The following is a 23,613-nucleotide window of genomic DNA, read 5'->3' on the forward strand; positions in this document are numbered from 1 at the left end:
CCCTCTGACTTTGTTGGAACAAAAGCATGTGCTTGTATCTCCCTTACTGGATGTAGAGCCTCATGGGGGCAGGGACTCCGTGCCATTCCTCTGTGAGTCTGAAGTACCAGCTCAGAAGCCAGCATGCAGTAGGTGCTCACTAGGTGAGTGGTGAATGAAATAAAGAAGAGAAGGGGGAGGAAGCAAACTTTGAGAGCCAGGCCCTGGGCTGCCCCTGTTCACATCTGGCCCTCCCCATGGCCCCATGACAAGGATGCTGAGGCTCAGGGAAAATGGCTTGGCCGGAGCTGCTGGTCTGCAAGGGGCAACCTGCGGAGCCAGGCAGCCCCTCCCTGCTTGTGTGTGTCCCCACCCCGCTTGCTCTGTGGCTATAGCACACTTATGGCCACACCATGGCTGGGTGGGTGTCTCAGACAGTGCCTGAGCTGGGGGCAGTCTGTGGTCCTTCCCAACACTGTGAGTGATTCCCGTGGTGACTGCCTGACCTTTCGGGGCCTCGGTAATTTTTTTTTTTTTTTTTTTTGAGACGGAGTCTTGCTCTGTCGCCCAGGCTGGAGTGCAGTGGCATGATCTGGGCTCACTGCAAGCTCCGCCTCCCAGGTTCACGCCATTCTCCTGCCTCAGTCTCGTGAGTAGCTGGGACTACAGGCGCCCACCACCACGCCTGGCTAATTTTTTGTATTTTTAGTAGAGACGGGGTTTTACCGTGTTAGCCAGGATGATCTCGATCTCCTGACCTCGTGATCTGCCCGCCTCGGCCTCCCAAAGTGCTGGGATTACAGGTGTGAGCCACTGCGCCTGGCCGCATCTAATTTTTAAAAGAGGAAGAGAAAGTGGTTTAAAAGTGTAGATGGCTCATACCTGTGGAAGTCCCTGAAATGGGTGTGGGGGAGAGGCTGAAGAGTGTGCTGGAGCAGGGGCTGCACTGATGAGAGTGCCTGACGTAAAAAATAATGACAATAATAACAGCCAGGCGCTGGGGCGCATACCTGTAATCCCAGCGCTTTGGGAGGCTGAGGCAGTAGGACCACCTGAGGACAGGAGTTCTAGACCAGCCTGGGCAACATAAACATCATCTCTACAAAAAACACAAAAATTAGCTGGGTGTAGTGGCACACACCTGTAGTCCCAGCTACTCAGGAGGCTGAGGTGGGAGGATCACTTGAGTCCCGGAGTTCTAGACCAGCCTGGGCAACATAGTGAGACACCATCTCTACAAAAAAATACAAAAATTAGTCGGGTGCAGTGGCGCACACCTGTAGTCCCAGCTACTGGGGAGGCTGAGGTGGGAGCATTGCTTGAGCCCAGGAGTTCCAGGCTGCAGTGAACCATGATTCTGCCACTGTGCTTTGGCCTGGGTGACAGAGTGAGACTCTGTTTAATAATAATAGTAACAGCTAACCATTATTAATCGTTTACTCCATGCAGGCTAAGCGCTTTATATATTAACTATTTTAATTTTCACAACAACCCTATGAGGTAGGTACTATACTTAATCTCACTTTTCAGATGGGGAAAATGAGGCAGAAAGGTTGAGTGACTTGCCTGAGGGCACACAGCAGCTAAGGGGCAGAGCTGGGATTTGAACCCAGGCTAGAGGCTGTGCTTTTAACCACTGGGAAGTGAATGAGGGCTAAGGTTTCCATGTGGCTCCTACAGGGTCCTTTGGATGTGCTGGTCCTGGTCCTAGAGTGGCCCTGCCCTGGCCCCAAGTGGAACTCCTCTCCCTCCCCAGGATTCACCCACGTGTCGAGTGTTGATCCCAGGAGACTGAGTCTCAGTCTGGGACTCTCCAGACAAGCCTGCTCCCAGCCTTTGCCCTGGGTGTGGCAGCAGGTCACTGCTTCCCTACACACCTGACCCGAGTCTACTCTTCCCCCTGGGGCATCTGATCCACATCCCCAGAGCCCAGGGCAGGGCTGAAGGAGGGCCAGGGCTCCTTAACTCCCAGCACAGACTGGGTCCATGTTTAGCAAGACAGTAAGAGACACTTGTTTGCTGTACTTGCTACCCTGAGAGAGGGGTAGGGACATACCAGAGTCAGAGGCAGAGAGACAGAGCACCTGTCCTGGGAGGGCTCAGAGCAGTACTTGAGGGCTGGGGAGACCAGGTCTCTTCAGGGCCATTCCAGGCACAGAGATAGGCAGGTCTAGGCCCCCAAAAGGCAGGGCTGCGTCTCGCCAGCAGAGGAGTCACAGGGAGGCAGCAACTGCAGCAAAAGGCTGTCTGCTGGTCACAGGTGGCTATGGAGGGGCTGGGGTCTTTGAGAGGGGTGAGTCCCCCACCATCAGGGTCATGCAAATAGAGCCTGGATGAGCTTTCATTGGGGATGTGATTTGAAAGGTTGGGCTAGCGCGTAGCTCTCAACTATGTGGGCCTGGATGGGGGTATCTTTGTGTTATCACAATCACAGCAGGGCTGCTGGCCTTTAGTAGGAGGGTACCAGAGATGTTACGTCTCTGGCATATCCAGGACAGTCCTGCCCAAAGAACTCTCCACCCCAAATGCCGGCAGCATCCCTCTCGAGGAACCTCGATGCCTTTAGCCTCCAGAGCATGGGGGATGTTGCCAACCTGCAGCGCACCCGAGCTGTGAGAAGGGAGGCTGGCCTGCGCCTTGTGAACCATGGGGTGACATCATTGCTGGTTTCTCACACAAAACCCATGTTCAGGGTCATCTTGGGAGAACTGTAGGAGCCCTGGACCCACATGGTGACTGTGTCATTGGTTTGTGTGATGCCTCCTGTCCACTGGCCAGGACTGAACGAGGCTTGGTGACGCACACAGCAAATGGTGGTAAGTTGTTCTCGTCTGATTCTTGAGTTGCCAGAAGTGGGAGCCATGAGGATCAGTCATGTTTGTGGCCCAGTGGGGAGGCCCCTAGGCCTGTGTCTGAGAAGCCAGACGAGACACTGAGTCAGAGGAAGGTCGGAGTGGCTTTTGGAGCAAGTATTTATCTCAGGAATTTTTTTTCTCCATAATATAAATAATATTCTCTCAAGATGTAAGCCAAAAGCAGAGACAAATACTGTGCTCCCCAGGTTGGACTGAGGGGCAGATGGGTGTCAGGAGCTTGGCACCCGAGCTGTGCTGGGCTGAGACCCCAGCAGCTGGGGAAATCCAGGGAGGCTGGGCTGGGTTGGGGATGACATTAGTCCCCAGCAGTGTCCACATGTATGTGGCGACACCAGGCTGGTCCTGGCCTATGGGTGTACCAGGCAGGGGTGCGACCAGTGGAGCAGGTAATACTCAAGTTAGATGGCGGCAGCATTGTGGCTCCATGTCCTTGTTCTGGGAGAAGGGCACGAGTCAGATGGTGGTAGCATTGTGGCTCCAAGTCCTCAGTCTGGGAAGAGGATGCTAGGCAGACAGCAGCAGCATTGTGGCTCCATGCTTTTGCTCTGGGAGGAGGATCCTGGCCAAGAACCAGGACCATGGGGTTTTGGGGCCAGAATTCCAAAGAACAGGGTCAAGCAAGACACTAGATGGCAGATGGGGAAATGGAGGCAGCAGCCTATTCTTGTGCTAGGCCACCATGAGGAGTCAGGGGAAGAGTGGCTTGTTGGGTGCCTGGAAACCCGGAGCTTCACGTCTGACGTCGAACATCCCCGCCGGTGCTGGGAATTGGGGCTCCGAATATCTGGCCAGCTGGATTTAGTGAAAAGAGCCCAAACCGTGAGGAGAGTTAAACATGGGTTCACATCCTGGTGGGCAACCTTGGGCAAGTTCTCGCCTCTCTGAGCCCAGTTTCTTCAGTGGAGTGTGTGGGGTCGATTGTTTGAAGGGGCTTCCCAGGGCCTGATGGCCTCCCACCCTCTCTCCTTCCCCCTCTCCTTTACCAGCTGGAGACCCAGAGCCTGTCCATGCAGGTCTGCTGGCAGGAGACTCAGCCTCGGGGCTCTTTAAACTTGGACGGCACCTTGCGGGGTGGGAGCTGTGGAGCCTGTGAGCCCTGGAAGGCCCCATGGATCATCAGCCTCTCAGGCACCTACTTCTGCATGGTCCTACCTGTCATCCTTCCTCTGAACCCTACCCCAACTCTGAGCTAAGCTCAGGGACCCAGCCTGGGAGCAGCTAGGACAGGCCTGAGTGTGGAGATGGCAGAGATGCCCCTCTCTGTGGAGCTGCTGGATGCATTCGCACGGCCATTTACATTTTACTGAGCAGCCTTATTCACATTATTTAAAGTCATCCATTCAATCAGCAGACTTCTTTTGGTATCTACTATGTGCCAGACATGAGAATACAGAGCTGAAGTAGATAGACAAAGTCCCAGATCTCACAGAGCAGACAGATGTGGATACAGAGGCCCGAGGGGCTGCTGCTTCTTCCCTTCCTCTTGATGTGCCTCCTGGGCACCAGGTGCTCACATCTCCTCTCTCCTTTTCTTGACATCTGGTCTGCCTCAGTTTACCTACTGGGACTCATTCCTGTGTAGTCCTTGCCCTTGAATGGCTGTACCCCCAGAGGGTCCTCAGGGTGCATGGCACTGGGAGATAGAGGGCCCACAGCTTTCTCTGAAATCAGGAGGTTGGAAAAGAAGGCAAGAGGCACGGTTTGGCTAATACCCCAGGCTCCCTTCCAGAAAGTTAGCTAACTTTTCCATGTGCTGAGTCTATAGAACTCTGAGGAAATATTCATTCTTTATTGCATTTGTTCTTTCATTGCATAAACCATTATTAAGCCCCTATTGCATTCTAGATACTTCTTTTACATAATTTCATTTATCTTCCCAGAAACCTGACTTAGCATAGGTCTGATTATTTCCATCTCACAATTGAGAAACTGAAGCACAGAGAGGTTAAGTCACTTGCCCAAAGATGCGCTGCTGGGAAGTGGCAGAGCAGGAATTTCAGCCCAGGAATGTCTTTCTGCCAAGCCAAGGCTCTTTCTGTGTCCCCAGGCAGCTTCCTCCTGGAAGTATGATGCTCAAGATCATACAGGGAGTATTAGTACCACGGGAGTGATGGGGCACTCAGGGAAGGAGCGTGGAATTCTGTCTGGGGCTGGGGAATTGGAGTTGATATTTGACCTGGGTTTTCAAGAGCAAGTGAGAGTTGGCCAGAAGGAAAGCAGGGAAAGGCAGAGAGGTCAGCATGTGCAAAAGCACAGAGTGGAGAGAAGTGTGCTGTGCCCACATCTGAGTGGTGTGACTGGCCTGTCAGCTGTGTGAGGTGCACATGTGGAGGGACAACTCTGCAGAGGTAGGTTGGAGCCAGATTGTTGAGGGCAGAAATAGCCACATCTGGCTCACAGGTGGGTCTTGTTTGACTCTAACAGTGGCTTAAAAAGTAATCAGTTACCAGTAAGTTTTCAATGGGGGAGGACGTTCGCATGCAAAAATATAGATTTAGTGCTTTCTTTGGAAGATCAGGCAACCCTGGGTTTGCATTTTTGCTTCCCCCCCAGGGGCACATTGTCATACTCTCCACCCAGCCCCTTTATACACTTAATCACCTGCTCAGCTGGTAGAGGCCTTTGTGTTTGAGACTTTGAACTCACTCGCTAGATGAATTTGAGCTTCATCCTCATTAGGGAGTTGAAAGGTTTTCAAGCAAGAGTGACATCTTCAGAAAGCTCCTGCTGGCTATTAGAGGGAGAGAAGCAAGTGGAGGCCGGGTGACCCCTGAAATGACCATCCTTGCTATGTTAGGAACATTTGCTCAGCATTTCTGGGAGCCTTATTCATTCTCTCTCTACTCCTTGTAATAACCCCGCAAGGCCGGGCATCAGCCTTATCAGATGAGAGAAAAAGTCCAAATGCAGATATGATGAAGAAAAGGATTGAAAAATTGGAAAATAAAAAGTAAAATGTTTTGTATAACAAAAGAAATCATTTAGAAGTTTTAAAGACAAGACACAGATGAGGAGGAGTGGTATTTACAAGCTACATCCCAGATAAAGAATGATATTCTGAGTATACAAAGATCTGCAAATCAGTAAGAAAAGTAAGCCTCCAGGAGCCTGGGAACAGGCCTGAGCAGGCAGTGATTAGAAGAGGAAACACAGACGGCCAGAAAGGGCTGAAAGAAGGCCAGCCTCACCTTCTCGGGGATTATCCTGTTAGCATTAGGAAAACATTCATAAAAGCCACGTGCAATATCAATTTTAATGGGAAATTTAAAAATTCATGGTGTTTAGCTGGGTGTGGTGGCTCACCCCTGTAATCCCACCACTTTGGGAGGTGAGGCAGGAGGATCACATGAACCTAGGAGTTTGAGACCAGCCAGGGTAACACAGTGAGACCTCATCTCTACAAAAAATACAAAAAGTCGCCAGGTGTGGTGGTTCATGCCTGTAGTCCCAACTACTCGGGAGGCTGAGGCAGGAGAATGGCGGAAACCCGGGAGGCGGAGCTTGCAGTGAGCCGAGATCCGGCCACTGCACGAAGAAAGAGAGACTCCGTCTCAAAAAAAAAAAACAAAAAAACCAAAAAAACAAAGTGTAGTCTGTAGTGTTGGTGGGATTGTGGGGGAAGTAGAGGCTGACATCTACAATAAGTGGGTAGAGCTATCATGGAGGGTAGTTTGACAGTTACCTGTCACTATGGCAAGTGCCGACACTCTTTGACCCAGCCATTCCTTCTCCAAGTATCTACTCTAGAGAAAAACCTATCACAGACACACTATATGAATAAGGACGTTTGTTGCAGTGTTAATAAAATTTTAAAAAGGAATAAACCGACTGTCTATAGGGGATTGGCCTGAGAACTCAGTCACATTGTGCAGGTAAAAAAAACCTCAAAACACATCCATGAAGAACCTTTCTCCAACCCCTGTCTTCCACCTGCCTAGTCCCCCGGTCTCCCACGGTAGGCAACCACTATCATCCATTTCTAGACTATCCTTCTAGAAATTTCTTCTATGCCTATAGAAGCAACTGTGAATACATTTCTTCCTTTTTACACAAAGAGTTGTGTACTATCATGCACTTCTACACTTTGCTGTTTTATCACAAGGTATATTGTACACAACGAAGAGTGATGGGTACATTCGTATTTTTTAAAGAGCAACATGAAGACATCCCCAGTGCACCCATCCTCCAGCTAAGGAAATAGGACGTGTCCCGCACCCAGTGCTGCGTGGCTGCCCAAGAAGGCTGTTCCAGTTTATGCTCCCACTTAGGATTTGTGTGAGTTTGCAAAAGGGATAAAGACTTGAGATGGCTTAGCTTGTTCAAGGAGCGGAGTGAGTAGGCGGCTTCTGTTTAGCCCCAGGCCTCTGCTCAGTGGGGTGGAGACCACAGCCTGGAGGAGAAGGATGGAGGCAGGTTTTGGGGGGCTGGGTGTGAGGGGCCCGTCATGAGGCCCCTGTCTTGGAGGTCCCTGGATGGATAGTCCTAGAAGCTGGGAGCTAACTAGAAGCTTGCTGGGGAATCTCCTGTGTGGGAGGTGGAGGGGGAGCCCTTCAAACAACCACTTTTCAACCAAATGAGCAAATGCTTCCCCTCTGTCATCCAGGGATGGTAATTTATTCTAGGGTGAAAAATGAATTCCCCCAGGAAGCTTTCCTGCTCGAGACCCTGGAGCCTTAAATTCACTGCTTGCCTTCTGTACTGACGGAACTGAACCTCAAGATTTATATCCAGGGGTTTGTGGGCAGCTGGCTCTGGGCCGGTGGGAGTCCCGGAGGGCAGGCGGGTGGGTGCAGCTGTATTTTACAGTGAGGCTGGGCCCCAGGAGGGTGCACATCAGTGGTCTCCAGGGTCCCAGGAGAGGCCACCCAGGCTGAGCCGCAGAGCTCACTAAACAACTCTTGACTGAGTGCCAACAGTTTTTTGGGAACAGAGCAGTGAGTAAGACCTCGGTGAACTCTGCCCTCCAGGAACTCCCAGACACAGCTAGCGGTCCCCCAAGTGGGGTGCGTGAGCCATGCCCAGGAGAGTCTCCTGAGGAGGAGGTTGGGAACAAATATGGAGAACTTCCATTTACATTTATTTTCTCTCACAGTTTAATTTGTTTCTCTTTTTGCGTATGTTGTATAATGTGCATGATATACAACTATAGTAATATATGGATACTTTATGAGTCATATGGATATGTCACTGCAGAAGAATGCACATTTTTTACAGACGGAGTGCAAGACTGAAAAGGTTTGAGGAGGAGCCCTCCCTACCTGTTGGGAGTATAGTAGTTGGAAGGACCCTGAGCTGGGGTCTTGGAGGGCAAAGAGCACCTGGCATTTACTGAGCGCCTACCATGTGCTGGGCACAGGCACAGCCCTTTCTGTAGAGGCCGCAATCCTACCAAACAATGGGAGGCAGGGATGGTTAGCCCCATTTTGCAGATGAAAAGATTGAGGCCCAGAAAAAAGAAGGTTTGTTTGTTTGTTTTGTTTTGGGTTTTTTTGGAGATGGCATCTCACTCTGTCACCCACGCTGGAATGCAGTGGCACAATCTCGGCTCACTGCAACCTCCGCCTCCCAGGTTCAAGCAATTCTCCTGCCTCAGCCTCCCTAGTAGCTGGGACTATAGGTGCCCGCCACCATGCCTGGCTAATTTTTGTATTTTTAGTAGAGACGGGGTTTCACTATGCCACTGTGTTGGCCAGGCTGGTCTCAAACTCCTGACCTCAGGTGATCCACCCACCTCAGCCTAAAAGAGAAGGGTTTTGCCTAACTTAGTGCCTGAGCTAGGATTGGACTCTCGACCTTCCTGTTGGCCAGTTTCATGGTTCCTCCTTTTTCTACATTTCTAATTTTATAAAACCACTAAGATGTTTGTTGGACATTTAAACTAGTTTTAGTAATTAAGCACAGCAACATCAATAAACAAAGACAATTGCCGTGCAATGGACCCCCTTCTGCATACAGAACTGATATGGACACATTTCTCTGGCTTCTGGCAATCTTTAAGAAAATAAATCCTCTTAAATGAAATGACTTTTTCTCAGATTAAACATGTAATTGTTGTTAAATATAGACTATTTTGAAAATAAAGACCAAGAAGAAAATGAAAATCATCCTCCACCTGCCCCCTCCCCAGGGCCACTCTGGTATGTTTCCTTTCAGTCTTTTATCTATCATTTATTTTTTGTTGCTGTCATACCACACACATTATTTTATGTTTTCTTTTTTCTTCACCTGGCTTTACAGGATCAGTATTTCCCTGGATTATTAAAAGCCCTTGAGTTGCAGCATGCGTCATGGAGTGGTCATTCCAGGCATGGTTTATTTACTTGCTCCCCCATGGTTGGACATCAAGGTTGTCTCAGCACTGGGCTTTTTGTTTTTTTTGTTTGTTTGTTTTGTTTGTTTTTTTTTTTTTGAGACAGAGTCTCGCTCTGTCGCCCAGGCTGGAGTGCAGTGGCGCGATCTCGGCTCACTGCAAGCTCCGCCTCCCGGGTTCACGCCATTCTCCTGCCTCAGCCTCCCGAGTAGCTGGGACTACAGGCGCCCACAACCGCGCCCGGCTAATTTTTTGTATTTTTAGTAGAGACGGGGTTTCACCGTGGTCTCGATCTCCTGACCTTGTGATCCGCCCGCCTCGGCCTCCCAAAGTGCTGGGATTACAGGCGTGAGCCACCGCGCCCGGCCTTTTTTTTTTTTTGAGATGGAGTCTCCTCTGTCGCCCAGGCTGGAGTGCAGTGGCACGATCTCGGCTCACTGCAAGCTCCGCCTCCAGGGTTCACACCATTCTCCTGCCTCAGCCTCCCAAGTAGCTGGGACTACAGGCGCCTGCCACCTCGCCCGGCTAATTTTTTTGTATTTTTAGTAGAGATGGGGTTTCACCGTGTTAGCCAGGATGGTCTCGATCTCCTGAGATTGTGATCCACCTGCCTCGGCCTCCCGAGTAGCTGGGACTACAGGCACCCGCCACCATGCCCAGCTAATTTTTTTGTATTTTTAGTAGAGACGGGGTTTCACCGTGTTAGCCAGGATGGTCTCGATCTCCTGAGTTTGTGATCTGCCCGCCTCGGCCTCCCAAAGTGCTGGGATTACAGGCGTGAGCCACCACGCCCAGCCAGCACTGGGCTTTTTAAATAAGGCTGCAGTAAGACTCACCTTTCCTGGGGCTGCCGTCAGCCTATCATGCAATTCATGTAGGCTTTCTCCCCGCAGATGTTATTTCTTACACTTGTCATTTTTAAGGGCCACATAATCTCCTGGAGTATGGCTATCCCTCATGTTCTAGGCCATTTATCCCTCTCCACATTCCATGAGGCCTCCCGCTTCCTCTGGGAAGTGCCCCTAACCTCAGCACCTTTGATTCAGGGAACCAGTATTCACGGCGAGGGCAGGGCTGTTGTCACCATCGCCTGAATCCAGGCATTTGCTGCCTCTCCTGCCTGCCTCCTGGCCCTGGCACCCAGCCCCACAGATGGAGTCCTTGTTTCTCCTTTCATTCATTCATTCTACAACTGTTTAACTCATACATGCCAGTCACTAAGTGCTGGGGTACAGTAGTAAATAAGACTGAGTCTTTGTTCTTGTGGAGCAGAGAAGATGGACCAGAAATGGGACAAATAAGAGTTCACTGGGGGAAGAAGTGCTGGTTGGAGGACAGGGCAAGGGGATGAATGATAGAAGTTGATGAATGATAGAAATTAATGGGGTAGTCAGGGAGGGCCTTCTAGAGGAGGTGACATTTGTGTGGGGCCCAGCCAAGGGAAGACCTGGAAGAAGAGTGGTTCAGGTGGAGGGGACCACAGGAGCAAAGGCCCTGGGGCAAGAGTGCGCCTGGTGTGTTTGAAGAACGGAGGCCAGTGTGGTTGCCATACCGTGAGAAAGCCGAAGAGTGAAATGGTGTAAGGGCAGAGGGCTCAGCAGGGGTGCCAGGCCGATGGAAGAAATATGGGTTTCTTCTGAGCATCATGGGAAACCTTTGTAGTGCTTTAAGCGAGGGGTGGGGGCGTATGGGGGTGGGGGTTGGGGGGGCTTATGTGGGACCTGATTTCTCATTCCTGAGACCTTGCACCTGCTGTCCCCTCTGACTCTGTCGTCTTTAAGCTGAAGGGACCTCCATTTCCTCATCTGTAAAATGGAATAAAAATGGTACCTTTCTGCTGGAGAGGTAGTGAGAATTAAATGAGCCAGTGTGACGGTCAGTGCCTGGTATGCAGTGGGTGCTTGGTTGAGCTAGCTGTGTATATTCCTCCTGAAGGAAGCTGGGGGGCTGAGGTTTGCTCGCTGTGCAGAGTTCACTGGAGCTGCTCTCTGGTCTCCTTCAAGCCTAGCCTGCCTCCTCCTTGCAGCTCATGCCTGTTTCCTCTGATAGTCACCCTAGGACAAGGTGGCTCTGCACAGCTGCAGTCCCTTTCCCCTCCAGCTGCCTCGGTCCCAGAAGTGGGGGCCCAATTGGCCTGTGTCTGCTCTGAACTGTCCTTTATGTGTGAAATGGGCCAATTCTACCTCCCAGAGCTATGGGGAGGCTGTGTGGGCCCCATGGGGGCTCACTAACATCAGGTTCAAAGATATTAAATCAAACACCTTTAAAAATAATATTTTTTGTTGAAATCTCCATAATATGGCCGGGCGTGGTGGCTCATGCCTGTAATCCCAGCACTTTGGGAAGCCAAGGCAGGTGGATCACGAGGTCAGGAGTTTCAGACCAGCCTGGTCAGTATGGTGAAACCTGTCTCTACTAAAACTACAAAAATTAGCTGGGCATGGTGGCGGGCGCCTGTAGTCCCAGCTACTTGGGAGACAGGAGAATCGTTTGAACCTGGGAGGCGGAGGTTGCAATGAGCTGAGATCGTGCCACTGCACTCCAGCCTCGGCAACAGAGCGAGACTCTGTCTCAAACAACAACAACAACAACAACAACAACAACACAACTCCATAATATTTGTTTGGGGGTGTGTGAGTGCCTTGCCTCAGTCCTGGCCCCACAGGCATCCTGGAAAGAGGTGGCAGGTGGCCCCTTGGGGAAAATCGACAGCAATTGCATTTGATTCTGCACTTAATTTAATGAAAAGACCCTGTAGGGAGGCAGAGGCAGTGAGGCAGTGAGGCAGGAGTGGGCTGCCTCACTATGGGCTGCGGGCAGGAGTGATTCCAGAGGAGATGTATGGGTGCTTCATAAGAGATTCAGATCTAGGCTCAGTGCTCTGGGATCCTCCTCTGCAGTCTGAGAGGCAGGTGTTCTAGGGCTCCCAACAGTTCTAATTGCTGTGCGAGCCTGGGCAAGTCATGGCCCCTCTCTGGTCTCTGCAGCACCATTGGGCATTCTGGAGCCTCTCCTCTGCCCATAGTCCGTGGTCCCAGCCTGCTGCCCACCTCCCACTGGACACGTGTTTTACAAGGATTTCCACACAGCGAAATCCTCTTCCTTGTAGCCAGCACCTGTCCCCCGAAAGTTGTTTTTCCATGTTACAGAGGAGGAAACTGAGGCTCCAAGAGGTCCATTGATATGCACAGAGTCACGCAGCAAGCCTGGGGGCAGCAATGGGGTCATGTGGCCCCTTCGCAGAGTCAGGAGCCTCCACAGTGGGCTTGAAGGACACTCAGGATTTGGACGAATGGTGACTTGATTCTCCACACAGCCCCACGTGGATTCTGTTCTGTCGTGTTTTATTTTCCCTTTCAACACAGAAGGGCCAAGAGAGTTATGGGACCAGCCTGGACCCCATAGAAACTAGTGCCAGAGCAAGAATGCAGTCACCTCCTGGTCCAGCTTTTCTCTCTGGCTTGTCACAGAAGTCCCTGGGCCTCCATGACTTGAGCTGAGCTACTCCCCTCACCTGCTGTGTGACCCTGGGCAAGTGACCTGACCTCTCTGAACCAGAGTGTCTTTGTCTATAAAATGCGGATGGCAAGCCACCTTTCAGGGTTGCTGGGAAGATGAGATATTGGCAAGTGGCCTAGGATAGCAACTGGCATCCATTTCCTCTTGGAAAAATTCTAATTCTAGGACTGCTGAAACTATGGAGGAAATCTGACTAGAAAGGAGACCCTCCTTTTCACAAGTTTTGGGCTTTGCTGGTGTGGCCCCTCCCAGGGTGGAGGAGGAGGGAAGGAACTTGGCGTACACTGGTGGTTGCAGATGGCAGGCAGCTAATTTATTTACCTCTTCCTAATAAATATGCATGACATATAAATAAAATATCTCACTTGTACCACTCCACCCAGATCCCGGCAGGCAGTGACAGTGAGCAGCGTAGCTTAGAAGCAGGTGTCTGTGAGCATGTGGAGTCTGGCAAGGGGGTTAATGAGCTGATTATTCTTCCTTTAACCTAATTTCTTGCCACACATCCAGCAGTGCTCAGAATTCCCAGTTAGGAGGCACTGGGCTTTCCCTCCTGGCCTCCCAGCCTCCCAGCCTCCCAGCCTCCCAGCCTCCTGGCCTCCCAGCTGAGCTCTGGTCAAGGAAGGCCCCAGTAACTTGTGCTCCGCTTGGAGCTGGGCAAGACTGGACTGGACTGCCCTGGGAGGTGGTGGGCCCTGATCAAGGTTGCTGTCAAAAGGGTTCCTGTTCTGGCTGGGGGTTGGACTAGGAGGCTTTCAGGACACCTCTCGAGACATCTCTCATGATGGTTTCACCACTGAGGTGGGCCTAGGTTTGTAAACTTGCCCTGCATCTGGTTCATGCACTGGCCTCATCACAGGGCTCCCAGCCCCCCAGATTCCCCCCGCCGCCCGCCACTGCAGTCAGTCTCTTCTGCTGCTCTTACCCAGCTCATCCACGAGCCAGGAAACCCAGTTATAAGACAGGGTAAGAATTCATGGAACTGCCACCCCCAGAGCCGAAAGAAAGCTGGAGAGGGGCAGGGGAGCAAGGGCAACCTATGGAGTCGGGAAGACCTGGGTTCCACTCCTGCTCAGTCACTTGCTCTGAGTCTCAGTGTCTTCCTCTGGGAAATGAATACATAGTCAGTGTCTACCTAACAGGGTTGTTGTTAAGACTTGTTCACTCATTCACTCAACAAATGTTTACTGTGCAGCTACTACGTGCCAGGCACTGCCTTAGGCCCTCAGGACACAGTGGTGAACACGACAGAGACTAGGACCTTGCCCTGATGGATCTTAAATTCTAATGGGCAAGTCAGCCAAGCACATGTCAACAAATAGATGTGCACGCTAATTAGGTCATGGAGTGAAAATAAATGAAACAGAATCAGGAGATAGAGAGGGAGGGAGACTCCTCAGCTGAGATGCTTGGGGAAGACTTCCTGAATGATGAGAAGGAACCAGCCCTGCAAGGAACTGCATGCACAAATACAAAGGTCCTGAGGCGCAAACAAGCTTGGCATGTTCAGGGAAGACAAGGGTGGCTGCGGCACAGTGAGGTGAAGTGGCTCTAGACATGAAGCAGATATCTGTTGGCCCTCCCTTCCTCTCTTCTCCACACCTCTCTTGTCCCCTAGCCTGTCTCCCTGGCAGCTCTGCTGCTGGATTCCTTTTCCCATTACTTCTCCCCTCTCTCACAGTCTTTCCTCTGTTGCCCCACTCCTCCGCTTTGCTTCCAAGCTTGTAAACACCAGCATCCAAAACAGAGGCGAGGCCAAACTCTATCAGTTGAGCCACGACCACCTGTTCCTTGTCACGCCTTTCCAAGAAGGCAGTAGCAGGCAGGCTGTGTTAGGTTCTAAGTGGTAGAAACCCAACCCCAACTCGCCCAAGTGAGAAAGAGACCTTCAATGCTCATATCGGCTTCAGGAAGGGCTGTATCCAGGGGTTCAAGGGACAACATCAGAGCTTGGTCTTCCCATCCTTCACTTCTCTCTTTCTCTGGGCTGTTGGCTTTTCTACCTTCCAGTGGACAAAGAACATGCAGATGGCGCCAGCAAAAGTCCTGGGGCTGTCTCCCATTGGACAGTGTGAGGTCACATGCTTGCCTCTCAGCCAGTCACTGTGGCCTGGAGAAAGGACTGCTCTGATTGGATAAACCTGGCTTATGCCTATCTTGGAAGCAATGTCAGCCCTGTGAACCACATGGACGGGGGTGTGGGAGGGAGACCCCCCTCTACAGTCAGTCTTACCTGCTGCTCTTACCCAACTTATCCATAAGCCAGGAAATCACATGGACAGGGGATGGGGGAGGGGGTCTCCTCAGAGCAAAATCAGGGTGCTGTTACCAAAAGGAGGTCTGAATGCTGGATGGGCAGAAACAGCTGATGTCCACTGTGGGAGCCTCAGTTCGTTTGGGTGAGGAGGGTGGGGCTCCAAGAGTGTATTAGTTAGAGTTCTCCAGAGAAAGGGAACCAATAGATCCATCCACTCATCTGAACATCTATCTATCCACCCATCCGCCCGTCCGTCCATCTATCATCTATCTATCCATCCATCTATCATGTCTCTCCAGAGAGAGAGGGGGAGAGAGAGAGAGAGAGAGAGAGGTTGATTTAAAGGAATTGGCTCATGCAGTTGTGGAGCTGGCAGTCAGTAATCTGCAGGGCAGCCCAGGCAGGCTCAGGCAGGGTCTCTATGTTGCAGCCTTGAAAACAATTCCTTCTTCTTTAGAGAATCTCAGTCTTTGCTCTTAATTTCACTACTGGTTGCATCAGGCCCACCCACATTGTGGAGGGTAAAATGCTTTACTCAAAAGTCTGTTGATTTAAATGTAATCACATCTAAAAAATACCTTCACAGCCACAACCAAACAACTGGGCACTAAAGCCTGGGCAAGTTGTGGGTTTTGGGGTTTCTTGTTTGTTTGTTTGTTTTTGAGAAAGGATCTCATTCTGTGGCCCAGGCTGGAGTACATGGAGTACAGCGGTGCAATCTCAGCTCACTGCAGCCTCAAACTCCCGGGCTCAAGTGATCCTCCTGCCTCAGTCTCTCGAGTTGGAATTACAGGCATAGGCCACCACACTCGGCTAATTTTTTTTTAGTTTTTGTAGAGACAAGGTCTCACTATGTTACCCAGGACTGGTCTGGAACTCCTAAGTGATCCTCCCACCTCGGCTTCCTAAAGTGCTGGGATTACAGGTGTGCACCATCACGTCCAGCCCAGTCTGGCCAAGTTGACGCATAAATGAACCATTACGGGGAAGCAAAGGTGCTTATCCAACACCAGGAGGCAATTTAAAGATGTGTGGTCCCCTTCCCACCTGAGGCTGGGAGAAACCACTCAGGGAAGGCAGGAGAGGCCATGGGGTCTTAGCAGAGGGAGAGGGAGGAGAACCTTCTAGGGCCAACAGGACTTGGCACAATGTGGTCTCCATGGACCACTTGTAAATGAGTGTTGGCTTAACACCTGCTCTGGGTGCTGGGGTGTGGAGGTGACCAGCCCCAGCCCCTGCCCCATAGGGACCAACATGAAGTCCTGTGTTGGACACAGTAGTTCTCTGAGTACCCTGGCATACGGTGACTTAGCCATCAGCCTCTATGCTGAAAGGAGAGGCTGCCAGACACTGTCACGAGAGCCACAGAGGGAACCTGTTACTGTGTGATGGACAGCCTCACCCCACCACCCCACCCCGTGTGGCACTGGGTACAGCCCAGAGACCAGTCCAGGAATGGCATGGAAGGATGTGGGGTTCTGTCTGCTTCTGCTGCTGCAGAGCTGTGAGCCCTGGGGAGGCTGCTCCTCTCTGCCCTGGTCTTACGGTCAATGCGATACTGGAGAAATCAACATTTGATAAGGGTTGATGGCACACCTTGTGTTCAGCCCAGAGCCAAGCTGAGGGGAATGCTTCAGAAACAGAGGCTGGGGGAGGAAGGCCACTTTGCCCCAGGCAGGTGGCAGAGCGGGTTGTGAAGGTGGGAGACTGAACGCCAGCCTGATTGGGCCTGACTCCAGGGCTGTGGCATTCTCACCTTGGTGGGAGACTGTCAGTAGAACCTGCGTTGTTGAGCTGTAGTTGTTGTTTTCAGTATCAACCATAGAAGTTACCACAATGCCTCCCACCTGTAAAGTGCTTTCCCGCCTGACAAAGTTCCTACATGCCCATCCTCCCATCCGATCACATACGAGCCCTGAAAAGTTTGCAAGAAGGTTGTCTCAGGGACATTTAAAAAAATTAACTTTGTTGAAGTCTAATGTATATACAATAAAACACACTCATTTTTAGTGTACAGTTTAGTACGTTTTGGCAAATGTATACATTTGTGTAGCCACCAACCCAATCAAGGTACAATTAGAACATTCCCACCAGACCTAGGCCACCACTGATCTTGCTGTTGGTATGTATTTGATTTGTGTTTAAGAGTTTCATATAAACTGAATCACAGCGTGGATATCTTTTGTCTCCGGCCTCTTTGGCTCAGCCTGTTTTGAGACCCACCCATGTGGTTGCGCGTCAGTGCCTTGTTCTTCCAGGGAGCGGGTGTACCTCAGAGCGTTCATCTATCCACTTGTTCGTGGGCATTTGTGTGGGTTCTAGTTTGGGATGCTGTGGATACAGCTGCCCTAAACACGGATATGCAAGTGTCGTGTGAATATGTGTTTCCTTTCTCTTGGCTAAATACCTAGCAGTGGGATTGCTGGGTTGCATGCTAAGTGTGTATTTAGCTTTTTACAAGAAACTGTTAGGTTCACTTTATTGGAGAGGAAATCGAGGGCCAGAGAGAGAGAAAACAGCTGGCGTGGGTCACCACATGTGAAAATAATCCAGCTCAGACGACAGCTCTTCTACCTCGCTGTTGACTCACCTGACAAATAAGGGAGGAAAAACCCATTCCTTCATAAATTCTTTTTTTTTTTTCTTTTTTTTTTTCTGAGACGGAGTCTTGCTGTGTCGCCCAGGCTGGAATGCAGTGGCACGATCTCAGTTCACTGCAACCTCTGCCTCCCAGGCTCAAGTGATTCTCCTGTTTCAGCTTCCCGAGTAGCTGGAATTATAGGTGCCTGCCGCTACGCCTGGCTAATTTTTGTATTTTTAGTAGAGATGGTGTTTCACCATGTTGGCCAGGCTGGTCTCAAACTCCTGACCTCAAGCGATCCTCCTGCCTTGGCCTCCCAACATGCTAGGATTACAGGCGTGAGCCATGGTACCCAGCCCCTTCACAAATTCTTATTAGCACCCACGTATGCACCACTTCTCTTAGTCCTCATGACAACCCTATGAGATAAATCATGGTATTATCCCTATTTCCCAGATGAAGAACTGAGGCTCAGAGAGGTGACATGACTTGCCCACGGTCGCTAGCTGGAGGTGGTGTAGCTAAGGCTCAGACCCAGGTCTCTGTGCTCTTGGTCTTTGCAGTGCAGCAACTAAAGATGCAGGAAACACAAGACAAGCTCCCCTGGCCCTTGTCGATGACAGTGCTCATCGATCACCACAGTCCTTCCTGAAGGCTCAGCCTCAGAGGCTTTCTTAACGTGGAGCTCCACACCGTGGAGATGGCAGGAAGAGAAGGGCAATGAGAGTCTGCCTCTGCTCAATCTCAGAGTCTAGGTCTGTCCTGCAAAGGAGGACCCCTCACCAGCTTGAAGGCTGAACCAGGGAGACCTTAAGCTCACATCCTCTTCACCCCACAGGCCCTGGGCAAGGATGAGGCCACTGTTCTGTTGCAAGTGAAGCCAGAGCTGAGAGGGTTTGCATCATCCTTAGCCAGCCCATTGAGGTGGGGACCATGATGACATCAGGGCAGAGGGGCACTATTTAAGCATCCACTGTGTGCCAGTGCCCTGCTAGATACTTCACAAGTGGGACCCCCAGCCTCACATGGATCTAGGGTGCATGTGAGCCACTTGGCTTAGGCCAAGGGATGAGTTGGTTTTACCTGGGCCTGGGGTGTTGTCTGTTGGTCAGTATCTTCCCAGAGGTCATGTCTGCTGGGACACCATCTGGGTGACCTTTTATCTTATTTTGATAAAGCTGTCCTGAGCAATTGAATGAGCAACCTTGAGCTGAGTCCAGAAGGAAAGGACCTTCCAGGTTGAGGCAACTGCCTGGAGGTGGGAATGTCCAGCTTTTGATTGTAGAGGAAGCAGGGCAATGGGGCACACTAGGATGGACACTGTCATTTGACTCCACTGAGTGGCCAGGAGCCAAACCATCACTGCGTGTGCCTCTCTCTGCTTTATCTCTGTGTCTTCCTGTCTCTGCCTCTCTATCAGCCTCTGTCTTTTGCTGAATCTCTTTCTCTTGGTTGTCTGTCTTCTTTTCTTTTTCTGACTCACAAACATTTTTCGATTTCTCATCGGTTTCCTAAGAAAGAAACATGCACCATTTGTCTCTTATCCAATTCATCATGAACATCACTAGTAAAAATAATCAACACAAAATAAAACTGGCATCAACTAAAACTGTGCACAGTAAAAATAGTTATTGATCTAAAAATTGACAGACGAATCTAATCTCCATGCCAACATTAAATTCTGCCAAAATCTGACGGGAGAGAATTGGAGCCGAAGAAAATAATGGGCAAAAAAGGAACTCCACAGTGGTAGAAGTTGTCTACAACTGGTATAGGAGCTACGAGCAAAGAAATGGATTGGCGAATCAAATCCTCATTACAAACTTTAATTAGGAAAGACTTCATGAAACCTATCTCAACAAAGCAAGACTGAAAGTGGAAAAACTTGAAAGTGGCCTAACTGTGCTTTTTAGAGGATGAATCAATAGTTCAAGTGGTTGATGGGGTGCGTGCAGGACAGGGCTTCCTTACAGTCGTCAAAGTCGGTAAAATTCATACGTTGGTATTTGAGATGTCCTTGCTAACAGTGGGGTCAAAATGGAACCTACGGCCTGAAGAGAAGATGGTGCCCGCAAGATGCTTGGCAAATGTTGCACCAGTGAGGCCATGTTTGTTGACTGGCTGGTGTTGCCCGACGGTCAGGCTGTACATGGCAGGCGAGCACCTGTAAAATGCGTACCTGATATCCTTACTTCCTCTCTATGGTCGGTGGCTCCCCACTGCTGTAAGGATCAAGTTCAAAGTCTTCCCATGGCCCTCCGGCCCAGCGTGGCCCAGCACCAGGCCTCTCACCCTCGCCTCTCCCTGCCTTCCTTGCTCACTGGTCTTTCCATTCTTGGGGAAAAACAAGCCAAATGCGAGGCTGCGTAATGAAGTGGGTTCCAATCCAGCCTCAGTTGCTGATGAGCTGTGTAACCTTGTGCAGGTTACTTAACCTCTCTGCGGCCCAGTTCTCCATCTGTAGATGGGACTCACAGCACCCGCATCCCAGTGCCGTCCTGAGGATGGACGGAGTGAATGCAGGAAAGCTTTGAGAGCCACGCCTGCCCTGTGGAAGGCTCAGCCTGTGCTGTCAGCCCACCCCACGCCCTGCCTAGTCTCTTCTATCTGCCTGGGGTCCCTGGTGTGGCCAGTTCCCACGGATCTCCAGACCTTGCCCCCAGCCTCCTGGAGCTGCTCCCTGCTACACCCTCTCACCACACCCCCGATCCACTCACTGCCTTTTATAACACAGCAGTCCTGAGCCCCACAGGGGTGGGTCCTCCCATTTCCAGCACTGGCCATGGCTGCCTGCACTTAGCAGGTGATTAACAAATCACCACCTTAGGTGGTGATGGGGTGGGGTCAAGACTCACCTGCCCAAGCCTGTCCTAGCTGATAAGGGGGCACAGCCTCCATGCAGCTGCCATCTTCTGTGACTTCTCACACAGAGCATGGGCCTGAAGCTCCCCTTTTCTCCTGCTCGCCTGCTGGCCTGCCTCTTAAGCTCTGGGGAGACAGGGCGGGCCTCAGCAGATGCCCCAGCAGATGCCAGCTGCCTCCCTGATGACAGCCCCTCAGTTGCTTCCTCCCCACCCTTTTGTTAAAGGGCCTGACCTTCAGGGTGGGTTCTCTAGGCTGCCAGCCTCAGCTGTGAGATTCCAGTGACTGGCGACGAACTCCCACCCTCGTGTCCGGAGTCCCTCTGTAAGCCCAGCATGCTCCTATTAAAACGAATATCCCACAGGACAATCCTTAGAGGACTGGCATCAACTGAGGGTGGCCTGTGGGCCAGCTGCTCTGCTGGGGGCGTGCTGGGTCCCCACCTCAGGTACCACACACCACTCAAAACCAGCAATGGGTAGAGAGGTGGGGCCCATCCATTTGAGGCTGGCTTCTAGATTCCTCACCCCACGTGTGCTCAGCAGACGTCTTAGACCCCAGTGTGGCCCCAGAACCTTGTGAACTGGAATCACCTGGGGGTGCTGCAGGCATATTCAGAATGCTCATCCCAGGCCCCAGCCCAAACATAAGGAATCAGCATTGTAGGCAGTGGCACAGATGCATCTTTTTTCTCCTCTTTTACTTAAAATGATAAAATATACGTGTGAGTTTAACGTAGAGGTCAGCGTAGAGAGTAATGAAAAGTAAACACCCTCATAACCACTCTGGTTGAGAAACAGAACATTGCCATCCCCTTAGAAGATCCCCCTACCCTGCCACATGGGCTCATCTCAAATCGTATCCCCCTTCTGCTCCCCCAGAGGTACCCACCCCCCTGACCTTTTTTGAAATTACAGCGTATATTTTTCACTGTCCAGTCCTTTTCATTCAGCATGATGTTTTTGATATTTATCCGTTTTGTTGTATGTTGCACATTCTTTTTCATTGTTATGTAAACTTCCATTGTGGGAAGCGAGAGTCAGTGGCCAAGATGAGCTTCCGGGCAGCCATAGCACTGATGAAAGGCTGCTCGATTAGGGACGGCACCTTGTGCCGGGCTCAGCATTGAAACTTCACTCCAACCAGCTTTCTGGCAGAGGACACGACTGATTTCCCTGATGAGCTGGACATATCCTTCTTTGCCCAGGAAGGTATCCTCCATGAAGAGCTGTCCACATACCTGGACGAAGTTTTCAAGTCCCCATCGGAGGCAGCACTCAAGGACTGGGAGAAGGCACCGGAGCAGGAGGACCTCACAAGCAGGGCCCTGGACTGCAGTGAGCTTGAGCACAGCCACCTGATGCTGCCTCTGGAGCGAGGCTAGCGGAAGCAGGAGGGCGCTACAGCCTCCCAGCCCAAGGTGTGGCTCCAACAGGAGGTGGTGAGCACCGCGGGGCCACGGCGGGGCCAGCGCATCGCTGTGCCAGTGTGCAAGTTCTTCGCCCGGGAGAAGCAGCTGTATGGGCTGAGCTCACCAACCACACCTACCACAAGCACATCGACAGTTTCATCAAGCGACAGATTGAGGACATGGACAACCACAGGCCCTTCTTCACCTACTGGCTCACCTTCATGCACTCACTTATCACCGTTCTAGCCGGGTGCATCTATGGCATCATGCCTGTGGGCTTCTCGCAACGTGAAATGGTGGACTCAGTGCTGTGGAACCATGGGGTCTACGAGAACGTCAAATGCGTGCAGCAGGAGAATTTCTGGATCGGGCCCAGCTCGGAGGCCCTCATCCACCTGGGCGCCAAGTTTTCGCCCTGCGTGTGCCAGGATCCACAGGTGCACAGCTTCATTCACTCAGGGTGCGGGCCTGAGTGTGAGAAGCACTCAGCCTGCTGTGTGCACAGTAACAGGTCGGGCTGCCTGCAGACCTCGGAGGAGGAGCGCTCGTCCACGCTGGCAGTGTGGGTGACGTGGCCCATCCATCCCAGCGCCCCAGAGCTTGCCAGCCACAAGAGACAGTTTGGCTCTGTCTGCCACCAGGATCCCAGGGTATGTGATGAGCCCTCCTGGGAAGACCCCCATGAATGGCCAGAAGACATCACCAAGTGGCCGATCTGCACCAAAAACAGCGGCAGGAACCACACCAACCTTCCTCACATGGACGGTGTCATCACAGGGCGGTCCTGCTGCATTGGCACCAAGGGCAAGTGTGAGATCACCTCTCGGGAGTACTGCGACTTCGTGATGGGCTATTTCCATGAGGAGGCCACGCTCTGCTCTCAGGTGCACTGCATGGATGATGTGTGTGGGCTCCTGCCTTTCCTCAACCCTGAGGTGCCTGACCAGTTCTACCGCCTGTGGCTGTCCCTCTTCCTGCACACCAGGATCCTGCACTGCCTGGTGTCCATCTGCTTCCACATGACAGTCCTGCAGGACCTGGAGAAGCCGGCAGGGTGACACCACATAGCCGTCATCTAGCTGCTGAGTGGTGTCACTGGCAACCTGGTCAGTGCCATCTTCCTGCTGTACCAAGAATTGGTGATTCCAGCTGGCTCCCAGTTTGGCATCCTGGCCTGACTCTTCGTGGAGCTCTTCCAGAGCTGGCAGATCCTGGAGTGGCCCTGGCATGCCTTCTTCAAGCTGCTGGCTGTGGTGCTCTTCCTCTTCACCTTTGGGCTGCTGCCCTAGATTGACAACTTTGCCCACACCTTGGGGTTCATCAGTGGCCTCTTCCTCTCCTTCGCCTTCTAGCCCTACATCAGCTTTGGCAAGTTCAATCTGTACCAGAAATGCTGCCAGATCATCATCTTTCAGGTGGTCTTCCTGGGCCTCCTGGCTGGCCTGGTGGTCCTCTTCTACTTCTGTCCTGTCTGCTGTGAGTGGTGTGTTCCTCACCTGCATCCCCTTCACTGACAAGTTCTTTGAGAAGTACGAACTGGACCCTCAGCTCCACCGAGCTGGCTGTGGGCTCCAGGAACCATGCGCTCCAGCAGGCCAGAGCCAGACATGACAACCCTGAGCCTCACAGGCTTACAGGAGTCACCTGCTCCATGTGGGGACTGGCCTGTTTCCTGAAGACAGACCTCTTGTGCCTTGTTCACGTCTTTTGAACCCCTCATACTGCCGGGCATTTATTATACTACTTCCTGTGATAATCTTCTAACTTGTCTCTTGACGACCACCTCATGTGGCCAATAAATGGACTGGGAGCGTTTTA

General features: G+C 51.5%; 1 pseudogene across 1 annotated transcript; it reads left to right on the forward strand.

The window, feature by feature from the left end:
* The first annotated feature begins 19,772 nt into the window (after window positions 1-19,772).
* On the forward strand, window positions 19,773-23,406 carry LOC112619304 (annotated as a pseudogene). Its single transcript, XR_003118209.1, has 3 exons — window positions 19,773-19,888; window positions 20,186-20,276; window positions 21,418-23,406. The product of XR_003118209.1 is annotated as an inactive rhomboid protein 1-like (transcript).
* The last annotated feature ends 207 nt before the right edge of the window (window positions 23,407-23,613 follow it).

The sequence above is a fragment of the Theropithecus gelada genome, chromosome 2 (genome assembly GCF_003255815.1).
Source record: "Theropithecus gelada isolate Dixy chromosome 2, Tgel_1.0, whole genome shotgun sequence".
Taxonomy (NCBI): domain Eukaryota; kingdom Metazoa; phylum Chordata; class Mammalia; order Primates; family Cercopithecidae; genus Theropithecus; species Theropithecus gelada.